We start from the raw sequence: 11,354 nt of genomic DNA, 5'->3' as shown, positions 1-11,354 counted from the left end.
AGCTTTATCTTGAGCCACCTTGCATGTAGGTTATGTGGCTGCTCGCTCTCTGAAATCAATTTGGTACCACCTCTCAGGCGAGTGTGTCGCAAACGAGACTCCATCGAGCTGACAGACTGCATCCTGCTCCGGTTTATGTAAAGGAGCGCGCTGCACACACTACTTGAGGTTCCCTGGCAACAGAAGTGAAAACTTTTCGGGGCCCCAAGTGCCGTGCACACAGAGGAAAAATCACATCTTCGCTCGTGAGCTAAACGACAGCAACACCACTCACAAAGCTCCCTCACCAAAATCCCCTCTCTGTCAGAAACTAGAAACAGGTGCACAGAAAAACAAATTCCCCCCATTATCTCACATTACTTTTGTAAGTCATTTCCTTCCCTTCCCTGTGAACATGCCACCTGTGGTTCAGGAATATGCGTCAATGATTCCAAATGTGACTGGATGTTATTGACAGTGATCGAGTGGCTAATTTGTCCCTGTGAGCCAGAGGATGATGGAGCGTGCCGCATGGCTCTGGACGGGAGATTAGAACCAGGAGACTGATATTCCCTTTTTCAGCATGAGTTACTGATGCCAGTGGTGCCCTGAATGCATGTCAGTGAAAGATGGCATGTGGCCGCCACATCGGTCAGTGGAACAAGAGGCAATGGGCCACTGTTGCGTAAGCTACCAGCAATCACTGCTCCACTGAAACGGCAGGGGAGATAATAAAATCTAATATTCTGTGTATGAATACATAAGGTGCTCCATAGCCATCCAGTGGTATGAATGACAAGTATGAATGGCAATTATACTACACAGCCACAATGGCAAAGTGTATCATCGTGAGACTCCAAGTGCATGTGTGACCTGCCACTTGTCAAACTGTAAGCAGAAACCAAAGTAAAAATATAAAGAAAATAAATACAACAATGATTTACCCCACCCAGAGTCACACAATGAATGAATTAGCCATACGTATCAATCTCAGGCTGCCTCTGGTCATTGAGAAATGTAGATTTACTGCTTACTGCTTTGAGGCTTATCTCAAGTTTAATACCACAGTTCAGCAACCTGTACTGACCTGAGGCACTGCTAATGGGCTGATTGCCGAGAAATTACTCAGATGTTCGAATCACTGAAAGACCACAAACCACACATGGGGTAAAAGGATTTCATTTTTTAGTCTAGCTAATAAACGATCCAATCGATTTCTCACATGGCCAGACATTTTAATTGCATTTTAATCTCACTCTGCCTCACCGCGGGTCAGAGTCGCTGGCTTGATGCCATCGATTCAATCAATCATCTTGCACATTACAGTTGGTGGGCCATTTTTGCCTTTAATGTGAGACTGCAGACTCAACCCCTAGCTCCTCATCAGAACTGCACTCACAGCTATGCCAGCACTCCTCTGAGAGATCTGGCTATTCAGGTCTGGGGGGACTTTTATCTGCTGGGCAGGGGTGGGCAGGGAAGGAGTGCTCCAGGCAGATAACACAGAAAGATGAAAAGCCCTGAGAAGGACTGCAGTCCAGCGACAGGATGATGGGCTCTCTCACAAAGGACGCAATTTGCTCCCTAGAATTGTATCTCGGGCTGCTCAGAGAAGGCTTTATGTCACATCAATCAATCAATCAATCAATCAATCAATCAATCAGACAGTGTGTCTGTCAATCAATCAATCAATCAATCAAACAGTCAGTCAGTCAGTCAGTCAGTCAGTCAGTCAGTCAGTCAGTCAATCAATCAATCAATCAATCAAACAACCACTCAATCAATCAGTCAATCAATTTGTCTGTCTGTCTGTCTGTCAATCAATCAATCAATCAATCAATCAATCAGTAAATCAGTCATGGGTGACATAAGCATAGATATCTCGTGGTATACAACATGCATTAAAAACATGTTTTTCTACATAAAAACATACTTAAGTTCTATTCCAGTGTGATACACACTGTACATCTTTTAAATATGGTTTGCTAGACATTAGATATTATATTTTAGTTTGAAGGAAAAATCTTCGATGGGAATCTACCTGCTCTTGACAGCCTTATGCAGTACACATAATGACACTGAGTCCATTGGTAAAATGATGTAGGAAGTAGAAAGTCAATCAAAATACACCCTGCCAATGGGGGTGGAAAGCCCTGTTTGAGATGTCACCCTGAGCAGCCTGTATGACACATGAATCATTTTAGCACACTGGCAGGTGAGCTACTTGGTGGGAGTGCATAAACTGCAGACAGGGGCTCGATCATGCTGGGAAACACTCCCTTCTTTTGCACTGCTGGTGGAAGGAAATGCAATATACCATAAGGGTGTTTACGTAAATCACCATCTCAGGCAATTACATCCAGACTATTCCAACAATACTTACATCATGCATACAGGACCCTTCATTAGCTATAGACAGTATCAGGACATGTACTATTGGCCGTAAAAAGTTAGAGTTTGGATTTCTACTGTATGTAAAGCTACAATTTGGATTTCTTGTTGGAAACTGTCATGCAACTAATTCATGACACCAAACCACATCGCTTGATGGTGACCCAGATAAGTTAACAGCATTAGTGCAATTGTGTTGTTTACTTTGCGAGACACCCAGCTTAATCTTCAAATTGAGATCAGTGGCCTGTTGCTAAAGGGAGCAGTTCCTCAAAATAATTGACAAGCATGGGCTGATTATTCACAACAATGTTTGTCCTGCTACTCTGAGCCTCTTGCTAATGTAACATCGCTATGGATTAGCACCTTGGAAAAAACCCGTCGATCAAGATGTCTCTGTCAACAAAGATGCTCCTTAAACCTTGGAGTCAGGCCTTGTCCCTTGTGTCAGAGTGGCTGTGGTCAATTTGTCTTGTGTTACTTCCACGGGTTTTGTTTACACTGATAGGGTGATAGGGATGGCCTCCTTGTTGTCTTGTGATTTCCTGTGGGATCTTTTTGTTATTGTTTGGTTGTCTGAATTCATATCTTCAAGTTTTTTTCCAACTTTTTTTCAGCTGGATTTTGGAGAGTAGAAAACTGAATCAAGTGTGTGTGTGTGTGTGTGTGTGTGTGTGTGTGTGTGTCTGCATATGTGGGATAGTGTGTATGAAAGGATCAAATAACAGCAGATAAAATAACTCATTAATTTCCTCACCACACACCAATAAATCACAGCGTTTCCCCGTTCCACAGGCATAGCGAGAAAAGAAATCAAGGAATTCCATACCCCATCAACATAAATCAACTTTTTGCCCAATAGTCCAGGGGCATGGTGTTAATCAAAAAACTTGATCTGAGTCCCAGTCTGTCATGTTTCACAGAAAGCTCAGCCCAAAGTCAAAGATGGCAAAATTGTAAATTTCTTCCTTTTGTACCAGACGGAAATCCATCCGGCTATTTGACATCCGTAAATAAATAAAACATGATAGCATGGAAATGTAGTATGGCATAAATACATTTATGACAAGAGAAAAAATGGAGTCAGAACGATGATAACCACCACAGAGTGCATTTTGAGATCTTCTAACAAACACAAAGATAACCTTTTACAGTACCTGTACACAAACGGTCAGTCACGGCTTAAGAGACTTGTACCCTTTGGTTCTCCAGTTTGTTGTTCATAATGACCTTTTGAAGACAACCTGGTGCTTGTGAAAGTCCAAAGGCTTTTATTATTACTCTCTTGGTATATGGAATCCTCTATCATAATAAAACCTCTTACTTGAGACACTTAATATAAGTACAATGTGGAAGCTAATGGCAAAGTCTCCCTATTCTATGTTTATTCTATGTTTGCCAATCGAGTTAAATATTTGGTAGTGGAGGAAGTGGCATTTGATTTCAGAGTTGCACTTTTTACCTTTTACACGGTGACAGCTCATGTTTGATTTCAGCACTGCAGACTGGCACTAAACAAAAGGTAATGTGCCACTCTCCACTGACATGAGAAAAAGATCCATCCCAGTACATGAGCTTAAGAACGGTACTGGCTCATGAATTCTGAGGTAACTCTTTTTTTCTTCTTCTTCTGAGCAGCATTGTAATGTTGTAATTCTCAGAAGGTTCCTGCCTCGTCGGTAATGAAAGTCTAACTCTGTCATAAGTGGCCTGTCCATGTGAGGGCCGGGATCTGTCCGCCGCAAATTTGGATCTGGCTTTCCTCCACACGGTGCACACAAATATCCAACTCTGCAAGTCTAAGGCCGTGCGGCGCAACCAATTACTTGGGCGCTGATGGGAATGTTCTGCCCCAGCAAGCATTACACCTCGGCATTTCGGTGAGTTAGATAGGATATTAACAGGCATGGCCATTCGCAATAACTGTGCCGCGTGTCCGGGGTGATTTAGAAGCTGATCCCTTCTCAATTCCAAGATGAATGAGAGCCTCTCATATCTGCATTAATGATGGAATCTTAGTCCCCCCACCTCTGAAAATCAGCACCTGGACTTTATTAATCATTCAACGGGGATGGCTCCGATCTCAAAAAAAGGCACGACTCCAATTAGTTTTGAAGTGCTCACCAATCAAGTATGATCTGTTTGCAATAACTGACTGCAGAGATGGCCAGAGCGCCATCCCCCCAACAGAGACCGCGTGTTGACTTTGGAAAGTAATTGAAAACGTATGTCGCACTGAACGCCTAGTGCATCAGAATCATTTCAAGTGTTACAGGGGGGCGGGGGGGGTCTCCTCAGATGCGCTGTTTGTCTTGCTGCAGCTGCTGACGGTGCAGGTGATGGGTTGGTGGTGGGTGGTTGGGTGATGACGCGCGCGCACTCCACTTGCTCAAAAGTACAACGGTCGCCTGTGGGCCAGCTGAGGGAGGTTAGCGCAGAGAGTCAGTCGCCACAGCTGCATTCTGATGGCTTCACACAGAGCACACAGTGAAGCACACACACACACACACACACACACACACACACACACACACACACACACACGCAAACAATTAAATTACACTGACCGCCCCATCCTGCCCCTTGTATCCCCCTCCACATCTTCCCCTGCTTTTCTTTCCTCTGGAGAGCCCAACAGTAGATCTCTGACCTTGACTCTACGACCTTCTTCCAACTGCACTAACGTCACAGCCTGGTACAGACCGACAGCCACCATTTGCTGCTCGAGTCCCAGCAAAATGCCTATTAATTAGACTCCTGGCTGGATTTCTTAGTGATAGGAGACTTTAAAGGTGAGCCATCATTGGATGGGGAACTCTGTGCGCAGGTTGTCTTCTGGCGTCACATTAAAAGTCTCTCCAGAGCTGATGGTGCTCTAAAAAAATAAACAAATTGGAATAGAATGAGATTCGGGATGAAATTATATATCTCTGGGTACTGATGTCTAAAGGTCTGAAGGTCTATTCAGATTGTTGTTTAGTGTACCAGACAGTAATGTGGGGCTAAGTTGGTGTTGTTCTATTTAGACTGCTTTGTTTTGTATCGAGAAAATAGATAAATGTCATCATATCAGATCGTTGTTTAGTGTAATAGACAGTTATGTGGGGCTAAGTTGGTGTTGTTATATTTAGACTGCTTTGTTTTGTGTCGAAAATATAGATAAATATCATGTAATCATGGACAGCTGCTGCTGAGCGCTCATAAATTAATGACATACGCTTAGTCTCATTCATCCTTAATTACGCGCAGTGTCACCCATTTCCGTGACACCTTTTAAGCCTGTCGCATCAGTAATATCTGATGCTAATCTCGTTGCCACATTGTGAGGCTGTGCACCCAGTCTGGGAGGGCAGACAAGGGGCTAAATCAATAGAGGGACTCCTCAAACTTCCACTTTTAATGGAATATAAACTGCCTGCACGCCAGGAGAGCCGTGGCCTTTTGAGATACAGCCGGCGGAACACTAATTGGAAAAAGTAGAGATAGACCTATAGACACTGGGCTGAGTCTAAGCTCTGTGTAGCTCCACAGAGTGTTTTCAAAGCTCTGCTGTTAAACTATGTAAACAACAGCAGATGCTTGTTCATGTCAGCGTGTTTGTTGTAGCTCAGTGCTAAAGTGAGATGCAAGCAGTGGTAAGGCCAAAGTGTGAGGTGGAGGCCCAGGGAAACTATATCATTCACATGGAAGGCTTGCCTATAGTGTATACTGTATGAGTCACTTGATGAGGCCTTCTGAAGTAATGCGTTGTAATATTAAGGTAGTTCTTTAAGGTACAAAACATTATGCCATATTAGTCAGTAGCATTTTGTCAAGCAAACGGGGGATGAAAAGCAAACAGAAAACTGCTTGCTTTGCAGGGATTTTAGTCACACAGGGACACACACACACACACACACACACACACACACACACACACAGACATATATGCATCCACACCTCCGTCAATTCTATCTCAACTGTGCACTAAACTAAAATGAAACGACCAGACATTTTGGCTGTGGTGGGTTCTGAGTAATAACGAAGTACATGTTTTTTTTTTTTTTTTTTTTTTTTTTAAAGTTCATTTTAGTGAAGCAATTTATTTTATCTTGGCCGCCCCTGGGCTGGCTGTACTGCGGCAAACAGACTTTAAATTTCACTAGACGTCGGGTGTCAGCATGTTTTCCTAAACTAGGTGTCAACTTGATGGTGGATCCTCTGAAAAAAGCAAATGTGTTTCCCCTGTGGTGCTTCTACAGAGACTCTTCTTTAACCACTGTCACTTTGCCATATTGTAAATGAGTTCAATCTGCTCCTATCCTTCAGCTCAAGTTAATCCTGGAGTGTTTTAGAATATAATTTCCTTCTTACATGGTGATGCATGATAGGTAAAGTAAACAGATAGGTGACAGGGAACTCTGCAGCAGTAAATGGCTAAACTTATTGGATTTAGGGTGGATGAATGGATGGATGGATGGATTGATGGATGGATAGAGGGATGGTCATAGGGATGGATGGATGACTAAATTGAAACAGAATATAAAAAAAGGAAATTATATGCTTCCTGAAATTGAGCCTGGAAAGTTTCAGTGATCACTTTTTGATGCAGCCAAAACAATGTAACTCCTCTGCAGACTTATTACTTCTCGGCTGCTTGGCTAACATCCCCATTATTCTCTCACCACCAACAGCCACAGAACTTATTTTTAGCCTGTGACCCATTTCTCCTCTAATTTGTCAGACATTAGCTGGATAAAAATTCAAGATGCATTTTTTTTTTCTCATTCTGTCTCAAATTCTCAAGAGTCTCCGGGGATGTCAGAGGAGAGGAACTGAGAAAGTTGAGGTGTTGACGAGGAGAAATTCTCATTTCAAAGATCAGAATGTGTCACACACAGACATCCCGACTCTGGGATTAAATCAAATCTCTGCCCACACTCCTGGAGCTTGACATGTCGGCTGCTGAGATTTTATTTATGGAACAGACTCTTGCTTAGTCACAGCACAAAAGTATATACACAGTCATGTGCGTCTGCACATGTCCGAGATTAACGGTATGATGTTTTGGTTTTTATTTGTCCTATTAATACTCATTCCATCCGCGTTCTCCCTATGTCACCATTTATTAATCCAGTAGGCCTACTATTGCACTTCTTTCCCCATTACCAGTAGCTAACTTAGCTTGGGCCTGCCTGCAGGGTGTATCTGTGAAGACATAACCTGAGGTGTCGGTCCCTATAGAAATGCACAAATAGCTGCAGCTCCCGGATCAAAAGGCCCATTCTGAGTTCAGTGTCACCAGGGAAGAGCAGGGGCTCGGTGTCCAACTCGGGGATGACACTGAGGCAAGCTGATAAGTAATTATCCACAGTGCCCTCTCTGCCTCCCCTGGTCCTCACAGCTTTGCATTCATTGACATTCAGTAGATACCATGGAGCCCCGAGATATATTACAGCTCTTTCTGCGGCAGTGGTCGTTACCACAAAGAACAGGCATTCTCGCTCAAATGAAACATAAATTATAATGGTTTTCCCGTGGTGTTTCATGTCATTATTGTCAATTAAAACGTATTCCACTGCCCCCACAGCAGTTTGGGCAGTAGCGATTACAGGAGGTAAGAAATGCTGTACTTAAGACTTATGAGTTGTGAAATTACAACACTTTAATCATTTTTCTATGACTATAACTTTAGGCTTGTTTTATTTATTGTTGCATTACAAAGCATTTGGGCTTGATGTGAGATCTGCATTTTAAATTATACCTGGGGATGAGATTATGGGCACTAGCTATGATTTATTCATGAGTTTTATTCTTTATTCTTATGGACTTATTGCCAATGACATACTGCATCACCCCCAAGAACTTTATTTGGCTGTTTGAAAACAGCACAGAGCTATATAATTAGGATAAACTTAGAACCCCAGCATGTCAACTTGTGTTTCATTGCTGTGGTAAAGTCTCTGGTGAAACATTACCGGACATTTTGAACAACACTTGTGACATCACTAACAGGGCTTGTTGTTGCTTAAGTCTGTTTTGTGATGTTTGGCTCTTGTCCAGAAGACAGGTAGATAGTTCAGATTCCGTTCACAGTGCAAAGCCTAGCCTTAAACATAATGTGGTGCTGAAAAGTCCTTCTTTGCCGTTTAAAAATATCTCAAATCATTGCTGACAACTGATAACAAGGCAAAGCAAGGCCAGGCAAGTTTATTGGTGTAGCACATGTCATACACAGGGGTAATTCAATGTGCATAAACAAAAGCAAAGAAAAATAGTGAACAAAAGCATAAAATGACATTAATAGTAAAGTACATAAAAGACACTACGTACTACGAAGTGGAGATATGTACAGTATACAGTATGTTGTGGAGGAGCGAGTTTGTGAATGATATGCCTATAATGAATTTGCAACACTGAGAAAATGAGTAGGAAAAATTGGATGTAAAAAAAAGACGTGGAGAGGAGAAACTGTCCATCCAAACAGTATGAATGGCATACTGAAGCCATCCACTGAGTGATGCTATCAATCACTTTCCCATTTCACATAAAAATGGCCTATTTTACACATCATGTCAGAAAGAGAGAGAGATAAAGTGAGAGAGGACAAAAGAGAGAGCGAGAGGGGCAAAGGCAGAGATTGAAAGGAAAGATTGCTGCCTCTCCCAAAAGACCTTAAAACACTCTGGGAAGGCCTCCCATTCTCACCACCCCACCCCACACATACAATCACATGAGTGGGAGATGGGAGGTTCCTGCTGTACAGGTACACCTTTGGAACTCACCTTCACTGACAAGTAGCTGTTAAACCTGAGGCTGCTGTCCCATAGAACCATTCAGCACCTGTGTGCTCATTGAGCTCAATGCAAATCAAACCAGCTAATAGGCTAACTGAAATAAAACCATGCCAATCTCTAGGTATGGTGAAGGGTATGTGATCATGTGGGGCTATTTTAATTCCAAAGGCCAAGGGAACTTTATCAGGATGCATAGTATCCAGGATCCATGAAATAACTGTCCTTTAAAAATAAAAATCTGCCTGCCTCTATGGGAATTTAACATAGGGGTACCAATACTTAGACCATTTGATAGATGGCAATACTTTAATTTATTTATGATACTTTATTCATTCACAAAGAAAATTGGTGTCCTTAAAGGTTGGATGTTTCCTCATTTTTTTACTTAAGGCATTAAGATCCATTTCCAAAAGATGATTTTATATTCCTCTTTTTAGTCAACTTTAGCAGAGGTGGCAATAATTCTGAAGGGTACTGTAGCATCTATACACTTAGTCAATGGCTGATGAAAAATACACTAGATTATCTTGACAGATATCAGTGAAGATGGACCTTTACCTCTCTTTGTCTTCTAACTTTATTTATTTTTTTCCATTCAGAAGAGACAGGACACAGAAGATGACATTGTATCCATGAGCAGGTTTACGAAACAAGTGAATTACACCAGTCACTGGGCCGGTGACATGGACTAATACTGCACAAGAGTAAGTGGGAGTCATCTTGCATTTTCTGTCATTTCCAATGAGCTGCGGTAAGCTGCCTGCAGCCCCCGAGGTCTCGGCTAGAGATTTGTGATGGGGGAGGATGAGGATGTCACTACACACCTATCAGTATGGGACCTGACAGCTGCTTCTCATTAATGCTCAGCTCACTGCATCGGCAGTGGTCCCATGGACCAGAGTGCATGATCACTTCAGAACCGGATCGGGTCATAATTACAAAAAAGGGGGGTGGGGGTTGGGTGTGTGTGTGTGTGTGTGTTTGGGGGGGGGGGGGGGGGGGGCAGCACATGCAGCAGAACTCTGTGCACATTTTTCTGTTGGGAGCGCAGGCAAGCACAAGGGAAACAATGTGTTGGGCGAGATAGAGGCAGGGGCCTGGGCCTGCCTCTCCAAGCCTATTATTCAGGGCTCTCCACCAAAGACAGGCAATTTGATGAAGAAAATCCTTAAGGGCCACGCAACAAATGGGCTCGAAATCCCCAGGGGGGATTTCTTTTCTTTCATTCTTTCATTCTTTCTTTCTTCGTACAACCCCCCCCCCAGTCCCCCCCCCCCCCCCCCCCCCCCCCCCCCGCCCCCTTCACCTTCTTAAAACCCCACACCTTCCTCAACTCCACATTCCATTCATTCCTTTTTAGGAGCGATGGGGTCCAAACGTATGAAGTAGCGCTGATGAAAAGCACTGAAAGGCCATATCCCAGTGCTGTAATCACTCACCATAGAGGAGCCAATGTCTGAGAAGACTAGTAAAGGTGGTCTCGGAAATCCATTTTACTCTCACTAAAATGTTTTTCCTTTTCTCACTTGCCTCAAATTAATACAAAAATTATACACAATCCCAACTGGGTCTGGTACACCACATTGGGTGCATTTTTAAGGATTTCAGAATAATTTCCTTGACCGCTCATGCTAGTGGTGTTCTGTTGAATATGTTGAATACGCCAATGAAAGAATCTCTGAGATGATTTATGAACCAAATGACATGGCCGCTGCATGGTTTTGCCACCTGCAATTATTTGTAAATGTATTTAGTCACACTTACTAAGTCCTCTCAATGTCCTACTCCTGCAGCTGTTTCCAAGCCTCAAGTCTTGCATCCTCTCACCTTGGTTAGTCAATGACTGTGCTGTTTCACACTGACAAGTCTGCAATAACAAAATATACTTTGGTCAGTAAATGCACGTCTGTATCCACATTGCACTACTGCCATTACACAACAGTTTATTGTGTGTGTGTGTGTGTGTGTGTGTGTGTGTGTGTGTGTGTGTGTGTGTGTGTGTGTATATGTGTGTGTGCATGCAAATATAAAAAAGCCAAACAGGTACAGGCATAAATTAATCATAGGTCAAATTAGACGCTGCTCCAGAATGAATTTAATGCGCACATGCACACATTCACAAGTGGTGGTCATAAGGGTCCAAGCAGTTTTGAAATGTCTGTTGCAGTGCTCCATATGAATGGAACTGTACCAAATTTAGTCTGCATG

Source organism: Alosa sapidissima, chromosome 8 (assembly GCF_018492685.1).
Source record: "Alosa sapidissima isolate fAloSap1 chromosome 8, fAloSap1.pri, whole genome shotgun sequence".
Lineage (NCBI taxonomy): Eukaryota > Metazoa > Chordata > Actinopteri > Clupeiformes > Clupeidae > Alosa > Alosa sapidissima.
Note: the sequence above shows the minus strand (reverse complement) of the source record.